The sequence below is a fragment of the Sorex fumeus genome, unplaced genomic scaffold, assembly GCF_029834395.1.
Source record: "Sorex fumeus unplaced genomic scaffold, SorFum_2.1 ptg000061l, whole genome shotgun sequence".
Lineage (NCBI taxonomy): Eukaryota > Metazoa > Chordata > Mammalia > Eulipotyphla > Soricidae > Sorex > Sorex fumeus.
In genome coordinates, this window is record NW_026606118.1 from 33,439,009 (window position 1) to 33,464,277 (window position 25,269).

General features: G+C 39.6%; 1 protein-coding gene and 1 pseudogene across 1 annotated transcript in view; one reads left to right on the forward strand and one right to left on the reverse strand.

Moving 5' to 3' along the window:
- LOC130034751 (peroxisomal testis-specific protein 1-like) overlaps positions 1–25,269 on the reverse strand; it is a 50,839-nt gene that overhangs the window by 13,188 nt on the left and 12,382 nt on the right.
- On the forward strand, positions 9,595–9,728 carry LOC130034883 (uncharacterized; annotated as a pseudogene).

Here is a 25,269-nt window from a genome sequence, read left to right on the forward strand (position 1 = left end):
ACTCATTTTGCTTAACATGATACTTGAAATCTTTAAGACTATTGGAGAGAGAGGAGGGGGAGAAGGAAAAAGGGAGAGAGAGAGAGAGAGAGAGAGAGAGAGAGAGAGAGAGATAAGAACTCAGCTCTCTTAAAAAGAAAAAATGTAAATGTGGGGGAGTTTTAAGCACTGAGATAACCTGAAGGACTTGTACTGGAGGGCACTGGTGGGAAGGTCTGCTAATCAGCGCTTATTAAAGTTTGGCTGCTATCTTCTCACAGAGAATAGGAGATAAGGATACTGACTTTCTTGATAACATTTCAAAGGGATGTTCCTCTGTTCCAGAGAAAAGCATTCTCAGACTGTAAAGATTTACATCTCAAAGGGACAGAAAAAGGAATTATAATCACAAGATTTTTTGAAAAATAAATGCTTTATGAAAAGAGGGGGCAGGGATTCAAGGTCAGGAAGAAACATCTAGGGGTCAGAGTGATAGTACAGAAAGTAGGATCTTGCACACAGCCAATCCAGGTTCAATTGCCCCCACACCTTTAAGCCCCAACAAGAGTGGTCCCTAAGTGTAGAGCCAGGAATAAGCTGTGATCACTGTTAGATGTGGCCCAAAAATTGAGAGAAGTAAGGAAGGAAAAAAGGAAGGAAGGAAGGAAGGAAGGAAGGAAGGAAGGAAGGAAGGAAGGAAGGAAGGGAGGGAGGGAGGGAGGGAGGGAGGGAGGGAGGGAGGGAGGGAGGGAGGGAGGCAGACTAATGGGAAAGAGCCGACAGATTTTAGATCCAGGACTTACAGGAGGAGACTTGTCACAGACACCCAAGGAAAGAACAGTAAAGAACCATATGCCAACCAAAGGCAAGTGTCAGTTCTGCCTATAGTTTCAAAGAGTGCCTCTTTGTAATCCCTAGGCAGGCTGCTCTAACAGTTTGCTTGGTACTAAGGAAACTTCACCCTTTTCCAAGAGACAGTGGTGGTGTGCAGCTACCCAACTCGGGAATTAAGTAGAATATAAACAGGAAGAACCTCAATAGGTGATTCATTTCAGATATCCACCCTCCTGCCTAGAGAGTGTTTCAGGCTTTCAATTTTTTTCCTTCTTTTATTTATTTATTTATTTATTTATTTATTTATTTTTGTCTTTTGGGCCATTCATGGCAGTGCTCAGTGCTTCTGGCTCTCAGCTCAGGTATATGGGGAACAATATGTTATGCCAGGGATCAAATCTGAATCACCCATATGCAAAGGCAGTCCCTTTCCCACTGTACCATTGTTCCAATTTATGTTTTAAATTTCTTAATGAACACAGAACTTGTTTGCCTTGCTCACAAGAACAATTTTACAAACTCTTTTCTGGAAATACAAATGAATTCCTAGGAGAGCTTCCTAGAAACATAAGCACCAGATGATCCAGAAAAATAGTAGGTGGTGATGATGATGATGATGATGATGATGAGTATAAGTTACTTAACACCTCTATAGTGATTCATTTTCCTACATGTCTGGGATGTAGAAACTTTTTTCTTCTAAAAAAGCTACAGTAATAGTTTTCTATTGTGGGTCTGGTTCCATAGGACTGGTACTGTCCACAGGCATAGATAAGGTTGGAAACACTGTACTCGCTATCTAGAAGATAATGCATGCTCTCCTTTATCATTACCCATAGAAACTGAGTTACAGTTTTCTTACAACTATGAATTTCTTGGGTTCCACAAAGGATTCAGCACGATCGACCATATCCATACGATAACCAAGCTTATTGAGGTTTCTCGGGAGTTCAAGATGCTGCTCTGACTAACGTTCATTGTTTTAAAGAAGGCCTTTGATTCTGTTGAGATGGAAGTGGTCATCAAAGCCCTAGCTGAACAGGGCGTTCAAACTCAATAGATCAGGATCCTCCGTGAGCTGTATTATGGATTCACTACCAGGATCTCACCATTCTACAAGGAAGTGATTATCCATGTCAAGAAAGGGGTTCAGCTGCGTGATACCATTTCACTGAAACTCTTCAGTGCCACCCTCGAGAACATCATGTGACGACTGGAATAGGAAGGAATGGGAGTGAAGATAGATGATTGGCAATTATACCACCTCCACTTCCCTGATGACATCATTCTCATAACACCAAACATTAGCCAAGTGGCTCCAGTGCTGGTGGACTTTGACCGTGAGTGTGGAAAGGTCGGATTACAGCTGAATCTCATGAAGACAATGTTTTAGAGAAATGGTCTCTTTCCTGACGTTCCATTTGCTCTCAAAGGAATGAACATCTCTGAATGCAATAGTTTCATGTACCTGGTCAAGAAGTCAACATAACAAATGACCTGGCACCTGAGTTGTGGAAGAGGAGAAGAGAGCAGCTTAGAATGCCTTCAAGAGCTTCGAAGAAATAGCTAAGAGGATGAAAAACCTCTGGCTCTGAGCACATCTCTTCGATTCCATTGTTCTTCCTGCATTAACATACACCTCAGAGACCTGGGCCCTACAAAAACAGGATGAGAACACTGTTCGGTTCTCCCAAAGAGGAATCGAAAAAGCTATGCTTGGAGTATCATGCTTCACTCAAGTGAGAGAAAGAATCCAGAGTTCCAACCTCCGTCGATGATCAAGAATCAGGGACGCTGTCTCATTTGCCAAGGCATCGAAGATCAGATGGGCTGGACACATAATGAGATTTGGAGACAGCCGCTGGACTAGAGCCATTACTGACTGGATTCCACGGGACTTCAAAGACCACGTGACTGTCCACCTATGAGATGGTCAGACTTCTTCGTCAAGACCCTGAACAATCAGTTTGAGAGTCTTCATGTTCCTGGAGTGAGAAGATGTCATTGGGCTACACTAGCATGCGACAGGGACAAATGGAGATGTTACTGCCACCCGCTCGAGCAAATGGATGAGTAACGGGATGTCAAATGATCAAGTGATGAATTTCTTACCATGCAAACAGTAATCAGGCAATACATGGCAGAGCTTTAGCTTGTTGATATCACTGGATATGAATTCTGATGGCTCTTGACACCATGCATGATCCAATTTGATTAAGTCTTTGCTGACTTAATGTTAAGCATTTGCTGACCCCAAATTCCTCTGAGCTGTCCTTGAGATGATGAGAGGTACATGTATTTAAATCCAGAATCACATGACTCACTGTAGAATAACATTGTCTTGTCCTTCTTGCATTGCCTCAGATAGTTTAGGTTTATTGGGTTGCTCCCATCCCAGTGCTCTCGTTCCTCTGTGTTTATTTGTAACTTCTTTCTTTGTGCTCTGTTTACTTGTAAATATTTTTTTCTCTTCTCCCTAAGTCCTTTGCATAGTTTATTCAGAGCAATGTCCTTTTTGTATGAACACAAGAAGACAGTATATGCTATGCTTTTGTAACGTGACTTTCGGTGATATTTTCCTCCTGGGCATCTGTTCTCTCGACCTAAGTCTCAGCTGCCCTTAATTCCTAGTGCCCCCAAAAGCAGGGTCCCAATGAGGGACAGGATAGAAACCAGGGCAAGCGGTAAGCTATGTGGCACCCTGGCATTGAGGTGGGCCTGGCCAAAGTGCCATAATGCTTAACTATAAGTTAAGAGCATGGTCATGGAAAAATGCTATCATGATCCAAAAAGTAATAACTAGATTTGGACCTTGCTAGTGTTAGGAAAGATTAATCTGGCCTGAGTGCTGTAGACTGAGTCTATGGCAAGATGTTCCCAGGAGAGCTGCTCTACAAACCTCAATGTATCTTTTACTGTGTCCATACAAAATTAACTAGTATTAAGATGTTGAAAGGGCTGGAGTGATAGCACAGCAGGTAGGGAATTTGCCTTGTACATGGCCTACCATGCCAACCTGAGTTCGATTCCTCCGCTCCGCTCCTCTCGGAGAGCTCAGCAAGCTACCGAGAGTATCTCGCCTGCATGGCAAAGCCTGGAAAGCTATAGGTGACTTATTCGATATGCCAAACACAGTAACAACAAGTCTCTCAATGTTACTGGGCCCACTTGAGCAAATAGATAAACAAAGGGAGGACAGTGACAATGACAGTGAAGATGTTGATTAGAGTTATTAGACTGTGGAAAGAAGAACACCTTAGGAGGTATTTTGCCCTTGCGCAGTCAGAAAGGGCTTTCGAATAACCCGTAGGTGGTGTTTCTGCCTTGAGCCTGGCAGTCAGAAAGGGCTTTCTTATGTTGATTTTGCTATCAGACTGGGTATAGCATGAGCTCAGAGGGCAAGGTGTAGAGGGGTGGGAGAGAGGCAGAATCCAGAGAGCTGGGATCGAGGAATGAGGGGCTAGGAAGGCAGAGTGCTGGAGTTGGAGAGATGAGAGTCTGAGAGAGACAAGAGTTGGAGAAAGAGATGAGAGAGAGAGAGAGAGAGAGAGAGAGAGAGAGAGAGAGAGAGAGAGAGAGAGAGAGCAGGGCAGCAAGACGGGCTGCAGAGAGACTAGAAGGGACCAGAGGGAGAAGGATGTAGAAGAAGAATACAGGAGCAGGCATGTGGAGAGAGAGAGCCCAGGCCTCTAGATGGAGCGCGGAAAGATGAGCGGGAGAGACAGAAGGAGACAGGAATGAGGGGCAGTGTGAGACTAGAAAGGGAGGCTCAGAGAGACTGGGGCAGGCGCATGGGGAGAATGGAATAAACGGCATCTGATCAGTCCAAAGGATTGGCCCTCATTTCCCCCACCGTCTGCCACATGGCCTGGGCCACTCGGGGTGGGCAAGCAGATGAATGTGGGCAGCTAGGAGAAGAGCTGTCAAGTCCTCCCCCTCGTTGCCCCCGGGAGTTTATACAACTCACCACTAGGGAGAAATCCCTGGAGTCAAAGACTAGGTCTGAAGGCCTGAAGTTATGTCTCAAGGCCAAGGACGATGAGGAAATATTTTGTGTATCTACTATTTCTCCTGCATGTAATGTAACAACTCTCAGGTTGATGAGGATCAGCAGGATTATACAGAATATCTGACACCCCCACTTTGCCTAACTAGATTTACTTCCTCCTATTTTTCTGGACAATGCACAGAACATTACAATGGATGCAAGTAAGAAGGTCAAAATAGCCTCATTGGCAACAATTAATCAATAAATTCACCTCTGGCCATAACTGGCATCTTTCTGAAGGATCTAGGTAACAGTCAAATGTATACTTAAAACTTACCTGTCACTGAACTATAGAGGGCAATTAACTACAAGTTCTCATTAGTATAACAATCCTTACCAAAGATCTTGTAAAAGATCAGAGTTCAGAGTTTGTATTTGATTGAGTCGAGATATGTTAATGGATAGCTTGAGTTGCATGAAAGAAAAGGTGAGTAGATGTGAAGATAGATAGTGGAGAAGAACATAGATGGTTCTTTGGGAAAAGGCTACAAATAGTAAAGAAACTATTTTGCAGTTAGATTCATTGTATTTGAGTACAATGGAAAATTAAAGTAAGAAGAAAAAGAAACAAAATAAATAGCCCTTAATGCTGTTTCTCTCCTATAAAAACTTCCCTTTTATGAACTGGGCACAAGAATAGATCTATGCTTTCCAACTAGCAGTGCGGGGAATAAACACTGGATTCAGCCTATGAAGATCTCAGAATATAGCAAACTGAGAACAAGGAAGGTACCTCAGGGTAGCATACACCAGATGCTAATAGTCAAGGGCACACTTTAGATTGCCAGCAACAGGTGGTAATCTAATCTCTGGGAACCTCAAGGGAGGCCTGGGGAGCTCTGGCAGCCAGAGAGAGAAAATGAATACTCTGGAGATCACATTCAAGTCCCTAACACTGCTCAGTTTCCTAGCTTGCCTTGGGGATGTATTTTTAGGTGCTGGAGAACAAAAGATACATGGCTTTTTTTTCAATTTAATGAATCACCATGGGGTACAGGTACAGATTTACCTTTCAGTCATACAATAATCCAGTACCCATTTTTTCACCAGTGCTCATTCTCCACCACCAATGATCCTGGTTTCCCTCCCCCCACTCCCCCACCCCCCGTGTGGCAGAGTATTCCCTTTTGCTCTCTCTTTCCTTATGGGTGTTATGGTTTGCAATAGAGGTATTGAATGGTCAGCATTCGGTCTGTAGTCTACTTTCAGCACGTATCTCCCATCCCGAGCGAGCCCTCCAAGCACCCCATACTTGGTGGTCCCTTTTCTATCTGAGCTGTCTCTTTTCCCCAGCATGTGAGGCCGATTTCCAAGATGTGGAACAATACTTCTGGTATTCATCTCTACTATTCTTGGATGTAATTCTCCCATTCTGTTAACTTTATAATCCACAAAGATACATGGATTTTTTGATAGCAGAGTATTTCCTGGTGAAAAGCCACAATGAACTGATTTCAATTGCATGTGACACACTTTTTCTGTTTCCTACAAAATTCTGAACACAATGGGGAAAGGGGCATAGATTTTATTACTTGATAAATTGAGACTAATATTTCCACCCATCTGTCAAATGTAAGGTTAAAAGTAACCAGGTATGAGATTCTAGTGTTGGTAGGATTTAGGGGACTGCCACATGATCTGAAAAATTTATTGGTATTATGATTTACCAATCTGTTAATAATATAGTTTTCAGGTGTCCAGTGTTCCAAATCCACACCCACCAGCAGGGTGCCAGTGTCCTTCCACCAATGTCTCAAGGTAATATGTTTTAAGTTTTGTGTTTAAAAATTTGGGGGCCACAGACCATGGTATACAGGAATTATTCCCAGCACTGTGCTTAGGAGTCTCTTCTGACGGTGTTGAGGGGTCTGCTGCATGCAAGGCAAGTACCTTAATCCCTAGACTGTCTCTCCAGCCCAGGGTGATGTTACGAATTATCTTCATACGTTTCACCTGAATTCTCCAGGAAAGTCATCTCTACAGAGAGTATGTCATTCTCTTGGTAGTAAGAAATTTTCTTTGTAAGGTACTGATTCTTCAATTGGTGGTCCCTAATAGTTCATGAGGAGGAGCTGTTGTCTATTCTCCATGTCTCCTGGAATATGTAGCTAGCCAATTACTTTGTGTCACTTATGGGAAGCCAGAAAAGGGAGTGACATAAGTTTATTTCTTATAAACAATATCATCAGCTAAAATACATCAAATTATATCCTTCCAGAACTTTTCTATAAATACTGAATATAAATGTCTGTACCTATATGTATGTAATTGCAATCTACCTAAATTTTCCAATATGTTAGGATCACCTTTTACATTAATATCCAAATAAGATAGTTTACATCCCCATCTTAAGTATTTGAAAATTTAGCATTTCTTCTAGCAGTTTCAGTGGTTTCTAAGGAGTATGATAATATAAAGTGGTTTGTTTACTCCTAGCTCTGGATCCTGTGGATCCAATGAACTCAATTATTTATTGATTAAGTTGTTACTTTTTTTTGCCTACTGACTACTTAATCATTCTGGTTTTCATCCATTTTGGATATTAGACATTTTAGACACCATCTCATCTCCTTATATTTCGAAGACATAGTTGTATGACATCAAATTTTACTGAAGGTTTAGGATGTTAGAGAGGATACATAACTTAACCCTCACTCATATTATTTTTCACTGAGCTTCTGCCTAGTTATAGTTCATGGTCCTCTGCCACTTACGGCAATTATTAATAATTATGATACATATCATCTTTAATGGCTAACGTTCATATTGTGCTAAGAACTTTTCAGGTGTTGCCATATTTAAGATTTAAGGCAATCTTGTGAAGTAGTTGTTATCAACATCATTATTTTATAGATTAGGAGATGAGGTTAAGAAAGGCTAATTTATCCATCATCACAGAACTCACTCAAGTATTAGTTTTAAAATAAAGATCTCTGACTCTGAAGTTTTACATTATCAGTCATTATACTCTTGTCCTCTTGCATTCATAATTATCATAAAGCGATACTTGTATTTTCCACAAATATTAGTCCCATTTAACTTAAAGGGAAGTTTATAGTCTTTTCTGTGTATTTATCTTCATCTTTCTCTTTCAAAAACCTTTATTTTGTTTTACAGTCTCCCCCAAAGCATGTTTTCTTCTTCAGCAGTCATTTTAGTTTTGCTTATTTGTGGGAGTATCTTTTTACACAGTGCTAAGTGTGCCAGGGTGGATTTAGGGTGACCCTGCCAAATGGACTTGCCCAACCCAGCCTTGATGGTTTAATGCTCTGGTTCAACCAGGTGGTGCTGCTGGAGTCTGGTGGTTCTGTGGTTATAAGGTCAGCCACAGCAATGCTGGCCTTGGGGACTCTATCTACGCTGTACTCAGCGGTGTTGAAAAGAAGAGCTTGCGGTGTTGGTGTCAAAACCTAGCTCCAGTTCATGCAAAGCAAGTACCCATGACTGCTGAGCTATTTTCTCAGTCCCTTGGTGCTCATTTTAGCCTTAACAATCTTGAATAAACACTATCTACCTTAAGTTACCGTTAAGATTAAACTTCACATTAAGATCAGTGCCATAAAATACTTTTCAACTCTGTGACTACTTTGAATCTCTCCATTTTTTTTTAATTTCAAAGCTTTCTCTTTCTATGAGAGCAACTTACTGGAAAACTCTAAGAATCACAGTCTATGCAAAGTATGAACAAGTCCTAGAGGACACACACAAAAATGTGTCTTTAGTAAAAGTTTTAAATATGATATACTGGGTATCTTAGATGCTATTACTATGTATGGGGGTGAGCTCGAAGCTGGATGACTGTAGACCCTGAAATTGGTGTGTTAAAGTTTTGTCATGGGGCACTGAATACACATTTGTCACAGAGTTTTAGTAAAATATAATTATTGAATATAAAGGATACATCTGCTACTGATCTGAAAAACTTGACATGTTTTGTTCCCCTATCTTTCCCCAGGGCATAAGAAACTTTTTTTGTGTGTGTGTGGGGGGGAAGGCACAACTGGTGCTCAGAGGCTATTTTCCAGCTCTGTGACAGGGAATCGCTCCCAGCTGTGATCAGGTTTACTGGAGATCAAACCAGAACCTCCTGCATGTGATACTGGATACTGGATATCACACTGTCCCTTCTGTGAGACAAGAGATCAAACCTAGGCCTCCTGCATGCAAAGCATGAGCTCATCCCAGTGAGCCATCTCTCCAGGCTCAAGAAGCACTTCTAAGTTCAAGTGAATTCATAAAATGAAATAACAAAATAAAAAATAAAGTGTGGGACCAAATGAAATTTTACTGACTTTCCTTCTTGCAATCTCAAATGCTTAAAGAATAAATATCTTCAGGTGGCAGGTAAGGCTCTCGCTTTGCGTGTCGCTGACCTGAATTTGATTGCTTGCACTCCACATGGTCCCCTGAGCACCTCCAGGAGTGATCCCTGAGTGCAGAAACAAGAGTAAACCTTATGTTCTGGGTGTGGCCCAACAATCCCTTCAAACACACACAAGAAAAAAAAAAAAGAATATCTTCAGAAATGTTGTGTCACATCACAGGTGTTTTAAACTGGGTTCTTAGTTTTATCAATTAATGTCTTATAAAGAAGATTTGTGATGCTTATTTTTTACTATAATGGGATAAAATGTTTTGTTGCATTTTTTGGAAACAATTGTGATAATCAGTAACCAGACTGAAGATACGAAGAAATATATTTCAGTATCAAGGCCAAGCAAAAACACATATGAATTGCTTCTCAACCTTTTGGCTAAGATCAAGTGTAGTATCTGTTCTTATCTATTTAAGATCTGATATGTCCTCTGTCAGGTTGGAGTGATAGCACAGCGTGTAGGGCGTTTGCCTTGCATGTGGCTGACCCCAGTTCGATTCCTCTGTTCCTTTCAGAGGGTCCGGCAAGCTACCGAGAGTATTCCACCCATATGGAAGAGCCTGAAAAGCTCCCTGAGACATATTCGATATGCCCAAAACAGCAACACGTCTTACAATGGAGTCATTACTGATGCCTGCTTGAGCAAATCGATGAACAATGGGAGGACGGTGCAGTGCTATTTCCTCTGTCTAAGGACTATATACTAAATGGACTTTTGGAGCAGGGAGTTGGAATAGGAGTTTGCTCCATCAACTATATGGAAAACACCCCCACATTTGATTCTTGATCAGTATCCCATCCTGTATCCTGGGACTTGAAGGATTTATCCCAGGAAATATGAAAAATTCCATATCACCACTTATGCCAGTTTCCATGTAATTGCAAAAGCCTAGGAGTTATATTTATGCCTGACATTGTGGGAATTTAAATTATAGAATGTCTATGTAATTGCATATTGTACGACATACAAATATATTAAAGAATTAAGAAATAATGTTGAAGACATAATGTAAGTAAAAAAAGAAGAGACAGGACACAAAATAGTAAGCTGTTGCTCAAAACTATGTTGTTATATATTGAAGAAGAAACAAGCCTTTTGAGAAAGTTGTTTTCTCACTTCTGATTTTCCTCCTAACTTGCTGTGCTACCTTGAGTAATGAGACATTGTCAGAGAGTGAAGAATGGTTAAAGCTATCATTAAATACCCATGGCATCAGCTTCACAAATTCTGGACTATGTGGACCCACATGCCTCCCAAAGGATATTGAAAATTAACTACACACAGAATAAGGTGAGAAAAACTTATATTTTTTGAGAAAAAAATTCAATTCCATTTCTTTGTTGTCAAAGGTAAAAAGCACTTCTCTGATTCCTTGAGCAAGATATTTCTAGTTTGGGGGGCACACCATCCGGCGATGCTCAGGACTTATTTCTGACTATGCACTCAGGAATTACCCTGTAGGTGCTCAGGGGACCATACAGATTCTGGGGACTGAACATGAGTGGACCGCTTACAAGGCAAGTGTCCTATCTACTGTACTACCTCTCCAGCTCAAACAAGGTTTTTTATTTTAATAAAGTTGGTATATTCTGAATTGGAAAAATCTCTGATTCTTGCTAGAGTGCAGATTCCTGATTCTGCATGAAACCTACTCAACCAGAGTACCTGTGACCTGGAAGTCTAAATTTTTGGAAACTTCCCAGTAAATTTCCCAAGAGTATAACATGCTGGAGCATTATCTTCTCTTTCTGCTGCTCCCCCCACACAACTCCTCTATTGCCTTGCTCTGGCTCTTAGTCTGTTTCCTAATTCTTCACACCAGCTTTGCTATATGAGGCTCATGATCATTAAGAATCCTATGATTTATGACTTTTGTATTTCTGTTTCTCCAAATGATAGGATTTTGTTGTTGTTCATTGAGAGGATTTTGGTATAGTCCTGCGGCTCTGTAGTGCAAGAATTAGATACCACCTCCTTTTTCTCTCTTATTCATTCTTAACCTAACATTATTGGAAAAACTATGAGGAATTAGAGGGGAACAGGAGCACTCAGCAGTGTCCTTCTTACTAAAATTTCATGATTACCTAAGTCATATTTCTCTCATAACATTCCATGTCACATTCTCCTCCCGTCTCTCCTTTTCAAGTATATAAATACAAAAACAAGAAGATAAATTAAATATTGAAGTCAACCTTAGTTTTTACTATAGTTTAACAAGATACTAGAATGGTTTATATGATCTCTGGAATGAATAAAAATTTCATTATTAAAGGTTAGAGTAACTACTTAATATCTGGATACTGAAGGACATATTTGATAGTGGGCATGTTCTAATAAACACTCCTCCCAATGCAAATGTTGGCTTGGTGTTTCTTGGGTATGTTACCCTCAGGACACAGTTCATTTGTCTTGGATTGTATGACATGTGCTCTCCCACCTACACATTTCATAATTTTTCAAGTGTGGACAAGTGCTGTCTTTTGACTTCCTCCTGTTTCTTGGTGCTCAACTATGCTTGAATCATCAGGGAACACATATGTCTATCACCTTTATCATCATCATTATTTTATAAATAATAAGTAAAACCTTTTGAAAGATTTTTATTAAAATGTTGTCCTAATTTGAAAGTTCAGATCCATAAATTTTTTGGTAGCAACTTCTAGGACCTGCTTTCCAAATTGACAAAACACCTCCATGTGCTTTGTAGGGAAGGGGATTGTTTTCTCTTAGATTAAGTAGAGGAAAACAATCACTCGCAGAATGAAAGTGGCTGTTGGTTCACAGGAAAGCTTTCTTGAGTAGAGTTAGAGTGACTTTTTTTTTGGTCTAAAACTTGTCTGATGATGTCAGTTCAATAGCTTGTGCATTGTATTGGCCCACCTTTATTTTAATCCCTTTCAGGTATGCTTTTTGGCTCTTATGGAGGTGCATGACTATGGGTGCTTTTGGTTATGCTTCTGAAATTCATTTTTAGTCTTAGTATTTGTGCCTCAGAAAACTTGTTTTAACTGGTTTGAAACTGTGAGAATATTTGTGCAGTATAATAGTTATTAAATAAGTTTAAAGAATCAAGCTCTTGCAAGATAAATGGGAAAACACTGATAAGGAGTTGAAGCATAGTTTAGTCAAACATATTCTTATTTTTCTCTAGAGAATAAATAAAAATATTGAATGGTATATTTATGTATTTACTCTTAGTTTTTAAAAGTGTAGCTCTCTCTCTTTTTCTCTGTCTCTCTCACTCGCTCTCTATCTCTCCCTATCCCTCTCTCTCTGTCTCTGTCTCTCTGTCCCTGTCTGTCTCTCTGTCTGTCTGTCTGTCTCTCTTCCCTGTGTGTGTGTGTGTGTGTGTGTGTGTGTGTGTGTGTGTGTTTGAGCTTACTTACTGTGCCCAGTTATTCCTGGTTCTGTGTGAATGAGCTTGCCAGTTCTCAGGTGATCATACACAATGCCAGGGATTGAAATAAGGGTCAGCCACATGGAACACAAGGAAAGGGAAGTGTGTTTTACTCCCTGTACTATCTCTCCAGTCCCTCCAAAATAAATGTTAATTACTTTTTAAAAAATGGTAGGCAAGGAAAAAAAGCTGAAAGAGCTTCAGTACATGCTTTGCATGCTGAAATCCCAGGTTTGATTCCCAGCACCAGATAATCTCCAGAATATCACCAGAAGCAACCCCTGAGTCCCAAATTGGGAGTAGCAGTGTTCTAAACTTTGTCTCCCCACTGCCACCACAAAAAATTGTTTTTAGCACAGTGGGTAGGGTGTTTGCCTTGCAAGCGGCCAACATGGCCGACCCGAGGGTTGCTAAGGAGTTAACCCTGGCTCTATGCTCATGAATCACTCTGGGAGGGACTTTTGAAAACCGTATCAGATTCCTGGGATTGAACCCAGATTCAAAGTAAGTGCCCTGCTCACTGCTCTCATTCTGGTCTCTCTCCCTAATACATCCCTCCACCATTTTATTTAAACAGCTGTGGTCAACAAAGTTGTTCATGATGACTTGTTACATACATTCAATATTGCAACACCACCACTGTCACTTTTCCTGCACCATTCTCTCCATTTTCCCAAGCACCCCTCAAGACCTCTCCTGTAGCAGGCACACAATAATTTACTTTATACTTCTTGTTACCGCTAACTGATTAATGAAATGATCAAAAAAATATTTCAGTAAAAGAAAACTTTGTGAAAATTTCTCTATCTCACCTTGAGGACATTAAGTCCTTGTTTGAGGGTTTACTAAGCTGTTGCTGCAAGTTAAACCTTTTGTTAGTAAAGATTAGTTGGCTTCTACATTATCTTGCCATCCAATTTGATGTGCTACTACTGGGATGTTAGTATTGTAGTGTTTGGAGATGTCAAATAACCACGTGCTCCAGAGAAACCAGAATATCTAACTGGGCAGTCAGGCCCAAGATATGATATCTGTTAGGACGTCAGTGTGGCTGCACAGCCTTTGATAGGGCAGGATCTTGGCCCATTCCTCCAACCCAAAGATTCCCCCTGCCTCCACTGTCAAGATATCAGTCTGGACCAAGTATCTGAGAAATTTTTGTGGCTAGGTGATCTCTTTCGAGATTTATTTATGAGTCTCTGGAACAAGGCTGGTAGATAAGCTTATATGATGGTGGCAGTGAGTCTCTTTATCACTTTTAATACAAATGCAACTTTTCTTTTTTTTAGTAGAGAATATATAAATAAACATATTACATTTATAGAAGTTAAACTGTCTCAGAAAGATAATTTTAATAAATTATGCAATAAGGAATAAAACTTAAGATCTTTGTATTCATTTAAGTTGTCTAATATTACTGTGTGTAGGAGTCTGGTCTTTAAAATTTAAGATCAAACAACATCTACATTATCCAAATTTAAAAATCAGGTAAAGTAATGAAGAAGATACTGATCCCAGATAAATGGATATATTTATCCTTCTTCTTTTAACTCAGAGATATTAAGAGTTGGTTATGATATGGAGTATTTGTTTTATCCAAATAATATTTAAGAAACAAATGATAATCTTGATTAAAGAAAATCCTGTGTATATAGATAAGAAGCTCAGTGAATTATGAGTGATTAAGAGCCAGATTTATTCTTTAGATATCAAGAGCAGTAGAAATGATTGGCATGGTCTGGCAAATTCCACCTTTAAATCTGGAGAACTTGGATGGTATACTTGATAACTAATGGGAGTCTTGAATACTTTAGGAAGATAACTGAATAAAAAAAATAAAAGGTTTTAATTAACATGATGTGGCTAAAATTTCATCAATTTCTTTACTAATTGTACAAATATTTATTAAATACTATTTGCCAGACACTATTCTTGGGACAAAGTTCTGAACTAACCACCACAAAGTTCTTTTTTGATAGTGTGGGTGATGAACGCGGCTGGCGCCACACCCATTGATGCTAAAGGCTTACTAACTCCTGGCTCTGTACTTGGAAATCACTCCTGACAGATTCTGGAGACCATATGTGGCTAAGGGATTAAAACCACGTTGACTGAGTGCAAGGTAAAAGCCATACCAGCTGTATTATCATCCCAGCCTCTAATCAGGAAAAAATCCTTGCCCTTCAATAATTTCTATTTGGAATGTAAAAGACTTAAAAATAAATGAAAATTATTAATATGTCGAATACGTCCTGAGAAAAAATGTGCAGAGAGGGAGAACATGGAATGTGAGATGTGCACTTGGAATGTTAGGTAACTTAGATTTACATTTCCTGTAGAATCCAAGAACTCTCAACTTGAAAAACTAGCAGAAAAGTCTCCTGTGTAGGTAGCTTTGAGGTTTCTTGGAGAAGCTATTATAAATCTTTCCTGAATAAATGCAATTTCAAATTATGTCTTCCATGATCCTATTTAGGATATTCCTAATAAATATGTGCATAAATAACAAAATTATACAGCATACAAGGAGACAAGGAAATAAGGAAACAGAAGCAAAACACTGAGTGATGTTTCAAAGAATTACTAAGCTCTGTGATTAAAACCCAAGACTTCAAATGGAATAATTATGAAAAATTGGGGCTGGAGAGATAGCACAGTGGGTAAGACAACTTGGGTTGAATTTCCAGCACCCGATATAGTCCTTGGATTCTATAAGGAAACATTCCTGAGTACTAAGCCAGAAGTAACAAGTAATCCCCTATGTATGACACTTCTCCAAAAGATAATTATGAAAATAAAGATGCAATGTGGTGCAGAATAGTTATTTGTATAAAGTACTATGAAAATAAAATACAGTGTGGTACATTTACAGTATACGCAATGACCTCAGTTTGAGCCCTGGTTCCTCATGGTCCCTTGAACACTGCTGGGAGTGACTCCTAAACAATACTAGGTGTGGGCCCAACATGGCTATTTTTAAAATATTAAAATAAAAAAAATAAAATAACTGATAATAATATATATAAATGATCAATAAAATCTGAAAACAAATGAAAACAGTAGAAATCCCAAATAAGGAATAAATAATAAAATCATGAATGTTGTAATTTCATTAGAGCGTCCTATTATAGCATATCAGAGCAAGGAGATAATCTTCTCTCTAGCAGGCAACCATACAGTTAGTCAAAAAAAATCTGATCTTTTCATTGTTGTTACTATTACTGTGTTTGGCATATCGAATAAGTCACGGGGAGCTTGCCAGGCTCTGCCGTGCGGGCGAGATACTCTTGGTAGCTTGCCGGGCTCTCCGAGAGGGGCGGAGGAATCGAACTTGGGTCGGCCATGTTGGCTGCGTGCAAGGCAAACGCCCTACCGCTGTGCTATCATTAGGCTTAGAAAAAAGCATTTAACAAAACCAACAACATTTATAATAAGAATATCTAATAAAACTAAAAATAGAACACTCCTCATTCAATTGATAAAAGGTAGATTTGAAAAAGCCTATAGACTGAATACTCATTAATATCAGGACAAGAACATTTCACTTCATTGCTTCTGCTTTATGTTGTATTAGAGGTCTTTGAAAGAAATAAAGTCATAATATTTGAATAAGAGAAAGCAACATTTTGTTTGTTTGAAGATGACAAGGCCCTAAATTCAGATATCTTATATTTTATTATAACTACTAAGCAAGTTTATTAAGGTTGGATAAAAGATGAATTTACACAAATCAGTATAATGTAAATTTTTTCTATTTACTACCGAGAGTATTACGCCCGCATGGCAAAACCTGGCAAGCTACACGTGATGTATTCGATATGCCAAAAACAGTAACAACAAGTCTCACAATGGAGACGTTACTGATGCCCGCTCAAGCAAATTGATGAACAACAGGATAGTGCTTCAGTGCTACTAGCAATGATAGAAAATAAAATTTAAAAGATAATTTAATAAATATATATTAAATATTGTTATACTTAAACTATGGTACATCTACACTATGGAGTACTATGCAGCTGTTAGGAAAACATGAAGTCATAAAATTGGCTTATAAATGGATGGACATGGAAAGTATCATGCTGAGTGAATTACTTCAGAAGGAGAGGGACAGACAGAATGATTGCACTCATTTGTAGTATATATATATGTATATATAGCATATATACATATATATGTATACATATATGTACATATATATGTATCGTATGTAGCACTGCACTGTAGCACAGTCCTTCTGTTGTTCATCAATTTGCTCAAGTGGACACCAGTAACATCTCCATTTTGAGACTTGTTACTGCTTTTGGCACATCGAATATGCCACGGGGAGCTAGCGAGGCTCTGCTGTGCAGGCAGGTTACTCTCAGTAGCTTTCCGGGCTCTCTGAGAGAGATGGAGGAATCGAACATAGGTCAGCTGAGTGCAAGGCAAATGCCCTTACCCACTGTGCTATTGCTCCATATGCATATGTAGTATCTATCTATCTATCTATCTATCTATCTATCTATCTATCTGTCTGTCTATCTATCTATCTATATCTGTATAGATATATACTGTAAATTGAGACTAATATGCTGAAGGACAGTAGAACACGGGCCAGCAGGATTGGTCTACAGTTGGAAGTCTGCTTTATGTGCTAGGAGAGAAGGCAATTGGGATAGAGAAGGGACAATTATGACAAAGACAGTTGGAAAGGATCAAACATGAGAACCGTATTGTAAACTATAATGCCCATAATGGCCAAAAAGAGGAAAGGGGAGAGAGAGAGAGAGAAAAAGAGAGAGAGAGAGGAGTGTCTGCCAACAAGACAGACTGATTGGTGAAGGACTGGAAGGAAACTGGGGGCATTGGTGGTGGGAAATGTACACTAGTGAGGGATGGGTGATGATGGAACATTGTATGACTGAAACCAATCATGAACATCTTTGTAACTCTGTATCTTCCCGTGATTCTATAAAGAGTAATTAAGTAATTAGGAGTCTATTCAACAACGAGATATAAGACACAGTTAAAATGATAAAACTTGGATATTAGAATTTATAGATTTGGAGAGAAATTTTATTTCTATGGATCAAAGTCTCAGTATTAAGATGAAAGTAAAGTAAGTAAAGTAAAGGCCCTCCCGTTGATCGTCGATTTGCTCGAGCGGGCCCAGTAACGTCTCCATTGGAGACTTTGTTGTTACTGTGTCTGGCATATCGAATACTCTCGGTAGCTTGCCGGGCTCTCCGAGAGGGGCGGAGGAATCGAACTCGGGTCGACCATGTTGGCCGCGTGTAAGGCGAACGCCCTACCCGCTGTGCTAGATGAAAATTCCCTCCAAATTATTCTTAGCCAAGGAATTTTATAAAACTGATGCTAAATAAATACAGAAATGCAAAAATGTGTGACAACTAAAATTTTAAGAGATGAAAATGTTGGAGAACTAAAATTGCTGATTTTAAAAAGCAGTATAAAATCATGATGACCTATATGTGTGTATATGTATTTTTGTTTTATAAAAAATTACTTAATGGCTTCATTATCTCTTAGAGTGTTTGTAGATAAAGAATTCAGTTGAGATCTACTTCCAAGATAGCTTCCTCACATAATTGGTAAGTTACTAATGGATTAAATTATGGAAAGCCATATTTTATTCCCATATGTTCACTCTAATGACTGTATATAGCATCAGCAAGATACATAATATTGGTATAATTATTGGCATATAAGATCAACAAAACACATTTGAAGTCCTAAAATAAAACTTTGCAACATTATATGATCAATTGATCCAAAGACAATTCCTTGAGGAAAAGATAGTTCTTTAAAAAGGGGGGGGGGGGTACTGAGGGAACCATTCAGCTGGGAGGAGGTAGCACTGAATGGAGACAAAGTGTTAGATATGAAACCCTATCTAGCAGACTGGTGGGTGGGAAGCAAATGGGGAGAGGGTGGAGAGTGCACTGGGGAACAGAAGTGGACACCCTTAAAGAGATGAGTGTTGAAACATTGTTTGCCAATCACGAATAACTTTGTAACGTCATGGTGACCACATAAAAGTAATTAAATAATTGAGTAACCACATGTAGAAAGTAGACTTTAGATACTTATTTTAGGGAACTGCAGTGATAATACAGTGGGTAGGGCATTTTCCTGGTACATGGCCAACCCGAGTTGGAGCCCTGTTGTCTTCGAGGGTCTACTGAGCAAGGCAAGGAGTGATCTTCGAGCAGGAGTAAATCCTGAGCAGCATAGGGTATACTGCTTTTCCTGCCCTCTTCCTCCCCTCTCCCTCCCCTGACCCCCTTGCACTCACCATACATACATACATACATACACACACACACACACACACACACACACACACACACACACTAAATAAATAAAAATTTTAAAAAACCCAAAACAAAGGGATAGCACTTGGTAATACTACACAGGAAATGTGTAGTTGGGACAGGACCAGAACACCATAATCTGGAGCAGGAATCAGGGGACAGGATGAATAACTTTGTTCTTTGCTTAAGAGAATAACGTAGACACTGGAGAGGGACCAAGAACCCGCTACCTAAACTGTAGAATAAACTAACTCTACAAGCATCTGAAATTTTGTATGCAAATCCTTCATACAGCACTCAGGAACTCAAGAGTTTAGGAGTAAATCCATGTTTGCAGTAAGAAATAGTTTTACTTCTTTCTAATTTAGATAGTTTACATGTAAGTTTTCTTACCTTATTGCTCATTCTAGGAATAACAGCAATAATTTGAATAGTGGTGGAGAAAGTGGGTGTCTATGCCTTGTTTCTCGTCTTAGAGCGAAAGCTTTAGTTTTTTACCATTGTTTTTTCCATTGAGTAAAGGTAAAGGCCCTCCCGTTGTTCATCGATTTGCTCGAGCGGGCCCAGTAACGTCTCCACTGGAGACTTTGTTGTTACTGTGTTTGGCATATCGAATACGTCACGGGGAGCTTGCCAGGCTCTGCCGTGCGGCCGAGATACTCTCGGTAGCTTGCCGGGCTCTCCGAGAGGGGCGGAGGAATCGAACTCGGGTAGGCCATGTTGGCTGCGTGCAAGGCAAATGCCCTACCGCTGTGCTAAAAACATGTAAATATTTTGTCCTTTATTATTATTTCACAATTGCTCTATTATTTCTTAACTCTCTGTTCATGATAGATTTTCATTGCATTTCATTTAGGATCATTTCCAATTCTTTAAGTAGCAAGTTTTCCTGTGTTGCTGTTTCTTTTAATTTATTTTTCTCTTCCCTACAACTTTTATATTGTTTTTGTTTCTTTCCCTTTGGGTGGGGGGGGCTACACCTGGCAATGCCCAGGAGTTACTCCTGGTTTGCACTCAGGAATTACTCCTGTTGGTGCTCTGGGGACCATATGAGATTCCAGAGATAGAACTCAGGTCCTCTGCTTGCAAGACAAGTGCCCTACCCACTATGCTATTAGTCTGGACCATATTCTCTCAACTTTTATTCTAGAATAGTAGAGACTATCCTCAAGACTGTATGATCCTTTGTGGTTTGGTTCATACATTGAAAACTGGGATGTTCAGTAGGGAGTTCAGGAACCTAGACAGAGTTGTTTATAATGGAATAGTCTCATCTACTATTACTCTGGGTCATATTCTCTACAACTTTTATTCTAGAATAGTAGAGACTATCTTCAAGAATTGTTTACAGTGGAATGGTTTCAACTACTTAAACAGTCAGTGGGTGAGTCCTGATTAATATCTTTAGAGCAAGTAGGTTTTCCACTTGGGCTGGAGCAATAGCACAGCGGGTAGGGCATTTGCCTAGTATGCGACCGACCTGGGATCGATTCCTCCATCCCTCTCGGAGAGCCCAGCAAGCTACCGAGAGTATGCCACCTGCACAGCAGAGCCTGGCAAGCTCCCTATGGCATATTTGATATGCCAAAAACAGTAACAAGTCTTACAATGGAGATGTTACTGGTGCCCACTCGAGCAAATCGATGAACAATGGGAGGACAGTGCTAGAGTGCTACAGTGCAGGTTTTCCACTAAGTAAGTTTTTATTTATTTATTTATTTATTTATTTAATTCACTGTCCTCCCGTTGTTCATCGATTTGCTCAAGCGGGCCCAGTAACATCTCCATTGTGAGATTCCTTGTTACTGTGTTTGGCATATTGAATACTCTCGGCAACTTGCCAGGTTCTTTGAGAGGGGCAGAGGAATCGAACCTGGCTTGGCCAGCCTGGCTGCATGCAAGGCAAACGCCCTACCGCTGTGCTATTACTCCAACCCCCTTTATTATTATTATTTTATTATTATTTTTTTTAAATGTAGGAGTACTGGTATTTGTTCAGCCATTGATTAGGCTGTTTGAATTGAGCATGAACTCCACATTACTTTTTTTTTTTGTATTGAATCACCGTGAGATAGAGTTACAAAGCTTTTGTGTTTGAAATTCAACTGTACAATGATCGAACACCCATCCCTCCACCAGTGCACACTTTTCACCACCATGTTCCCAAAAGACCCCCCATCCCAGTCCTCAACCTGCCTCCATGGCAGGCAATTTCCCCAATACTCTCTCTCTACTCTTGGACATTATGTTTTGCTCAAATTTTCCCACCACCATTTAAGCCTGCCTGCCAGGGGCAGATGGTAGATCATTTATTGTTGATTGCTCATTTTGAATATCTTGGGTGCTGCAGCTGTGCACTTCTGGAATCCTAGATTGTTAATGGTTGGGTTCCAGAGACATTTCTGTATCCATTTTGGGATTCAGTTGGGTGTCTCTGAACCAGGGCCGTTGGTGCATTAAGATGGCTCCCAGAGGCACATTGTGGGTTTGACAGCCAGGCTGAAAAGCAGGTGGGGAGCCAGGGAGAGACAGCCCGGCACCTCTGCCATATGCTGCATGGAGATTTAGTCCTGTAACCTGCATACCTGGACCTTGCCATGGAAGCTCTTGGTCACCGGGATTCCATCTGGAATAGGTGGGGAGACTGCACGTGCTACTTCTGGAGTCCCCTGGTGAAATTGACTCAGTATGGGGCCCGGAGAGATCTCTGGCTTTGTAGTGTCTTCCGGGATATGCTGCTGTGTCTCTGGCTTTTGATCTCTTGGGAGATTTATTTATGGGTCTCTGAAGAAAGGCCAGTAAGAGAGTTTACAGGGTGCCACTGGAGTTCGTTTGTGGGAGTGACTGCCAGTGCTTCCATGTGTATTGGGAAAGGGGGAGGAATAGCCCACCCCAACTCCGTAAAAGCCTGAAGATTTCAGTCACAAAACCTGCATACCTGAATTTTCAGCAAATTATATCTTGTTGAGGTCTGTCCTGAGACAGTGGAGTCAGACTAGGGGTACAGAGGCGATTTTGGATTGTGGAAGCAAGCGGTTGCTGGGGGCTCTGCTTGGGCAGGCAAAGGCCAACCTGCCCCCTTTCGATTTACCCTAGTCTGTTCAGTCATGTGCTGGTCTGAGACTGTGGCTTTTTGTCTCTTTTGAGATTTATCTATGGTTCTCTGAGATAAGACCAATAAATGAGCTTATATAGCTGAGGTGGAGGTGGTTTGTGGCCATGGCTCCCACATACCTAATTTCTGGTCGTTTAATTTCTTGATGAACTTGGTCCCAACTTGCTGAGGTCTAGCCAAAGGCACAGTATCAATTTTGGGGTGTCAGGAAGCCTAAAGACATCATCAGGCTGCTGATGTATTTGCCTGGCAAGTACAGGTTTACCTGTTGGTGGCATCATATTTCATGAGTAAATTTTTAATCTAGAGGGTTTAATTTAATTTCCAGGATTCCTGAAGCCAATGAGACATAATGACTGACATTCCATATTTTATACCTTTCTTTCTCTCTCTTTCTTTCTCTCTCTTTCTCTTTCTTTCTTTCTTTCTTTCTTTCTTTCTTTCTTTCTCTTTCTTTCTTTCTGTCTGTCTTCCTTCCATCCTTCCTTCCTTCCTTCCTTGCTCTCTTTCTTTCTTTCTTTCTTTCTTTCTTTCTTTCCTTCTTTCTTTCTTTTTTCTCTTCTTGGATGCATGAACTCAAAACGACCTGTTCCTTCTACTCCCTACAATTGCTCTGTCATCTTTCTGGAGAATAATCCTTCAGTTTTGGACTATAATCAAAGACAATCATTAATCTTAGTAGGAAGAGAAAGAGAGAGAGAGAGAGAGAGAAGATTGGCTAACAACTTCTAAAGTTTTCAAACATTTATCCAGTTTTCACTCTCTTCACCACCACATGACCTTCACTTGCAGGAGAATTTTGAATCCCCAGAGCTGTATCATTTGGAGATGTGACATAAATAGCCTTTCTCCAGGACTTTTTATATTGCTATTAAGATTTGCCTTTATCAAATTTCTTAAATTGATAACATTGGTCCATATACTTCATGGTTTTAATTTTTCTGCTCTTTCTCTCTTCCAGTATATATATTTTTTGTGAGTTTAGAACTCTGAAAAATTACATTATGGGTTTCAGAAAAGAGATAACAAATCAAGTTTTCAGTTAGCCGTTTTTATTCATAGGTATGAATCATAAGTATTATAAGATCATAAGTATAATTCATAAGTATTATTTTTATGTAGAAAATTTTCTCAATTTAAATTAATAGATTTATTTTGTGCTCAGATACTTTCAGGACAAGGCTGAGGTTGATGATTTGTAAGGGCAGTTACCTATTTAAAGAATGATACTGTATTGTCAGCATAGTCATATGAAATTTTCTCTATGAAAAATATAAATTACATTTATTCTGATTTCAAAGCAAATGTTATTCTTTTCTTGAGAAAGCCAAATATAAGACACTCAGTAGATTTTTTTCTTCCTACATATTTTGTTCCTATTTGAGAGTAGATGTTTAATCACGGTTTGGTTGATCAGAAATTACAGCGTTACAAAAAATTAAGCATTTACATTTGCCATTTCTAGAAGTAGTGTCTAGTTCCAAAGCCCATAGACTTGTGTTTTACCTTCCTTATGACTGAATACCTACCTCAGCACTCTCTCAGAATTATGTTTTGTTATTAAGTGATATGGCAGAGTGATACAGCTCACAGAAAACAAGTGTTTTGCAAGCGATGTCAGAAGCCTTTGGGTCGTCTGTAAGTCTGTGTGAGGTTTTATTCAACTGAATCAAACTCAGCTGCCCAACTAGTCACCACTCAAGAGACAAGGGAATGGACAGTCTGTCTCTGATTTTACCTGCTCAATAATCCCCAAGATTAACAGTTTGTAACTCTACTTGTAGATTCTACTACCAGCGCTGGTGAAATTCACACTCATGATCAGAGCTGCTGCTGTGGTTAGTCTGATGGAAAAAGAAGCTAAATTCAGCTAACTCGGGGAAGTCCACGCCATCAGACATTCTTTCCTTTAGCTGTTGCCATTATTTATCCTGTAAATCTTCATTTCTGTTAATCAGGACACACACACTGGAGCAATGAACTCTTTTATTGGAATCAGCTGACATCAGTAGGACACTTTTCTGGCTTTTAATTACAGGATTTAAAGATGGGGTTTTCTGATTTTGCGTCACTATGTCACTTTTGTACCCCCCCTCTCAAATTTTCGTCCCAATCTAATTTCAGAAGAAATTGTGGCTTTCATTAACAACTGTGAAACGGGACATAAAGGATCACTTCTGAAATCGTTACTTCCAAATAAGAATTAAATGCACAAAAATGAAGACATTTCAGTTTCTGGAAGCAGATTATGTTTGTTGTACAAGAACAGATGTAACAAAGTAAACAAAATACTGGATGGCTTGACTCACTTCTGATGATATTGCTCAGAAATTATTTTTTGAGTGAGTATCAGTTTTGTCTTTAGGTTTATTTTATTTAGCACGTAATAATATATAGCAGTTCCTAGTGTCAAGGTCTGAGACTTAAAGTGTAAATTCATTTAATACGAATAACCTTATGAAATAACTATTAATTTTGTTCAAGTTATATGTGATTTTAAAAATGGGGCACAAAGTGTCGTGCCGGGTTTGCATGAACTTGGTAAGATCAGTCAAAGCCAAATAAAAGAGACGAACAAGAAGGTTTATTCTCCTTTCCCAACACTGCTCAGTGGGGTTGGATTTTAATAAATGTCTCAAAGACTATGATCACATTTATGCGTTAAAACTACATTCCAGCATGTTGATTATGAGTGTACAAGATTAACTGCAATCTGTAGTAAACAAAGTATTGCCCCATCTTGACGACATGAGAGGAGAACAAGATATGGCTGCAGTCATATGATCAAAGGGGACAAAATGATCTTTTTGCACTGTCAAGGCACACTTCCCAACAACTTGTCAGGGAACCCATCCAAGTGGTTGCTGGCAGAGTCCAGGGGCTAGCTAGGAGTTAGTGTCAGCACATGGTACAGAGTGAGCACAGATATCTGCCCACAAAGCTCAGGGACAAGCTTGGGACCTTAGTTTGGTCCAGCTGTGTATAGTACTTGGCTGAAGTTTTCTTTACCAATTCAACATTATAAAAGATACTACAAAGTGGGGTGTATCAAAAGAAGTTAGTTTTTGACAGCTTGCATAGTGGGCAAAACTTAGGGCTGAGACTCAATGCAAGTGATTCCCTGATCCGAAGTCTTCCTTTTCTAAAAAATTGAATCCATATCTTGTTAGCTGATTTCTATTTGTTGAAATTAAAAAAGGATAAAG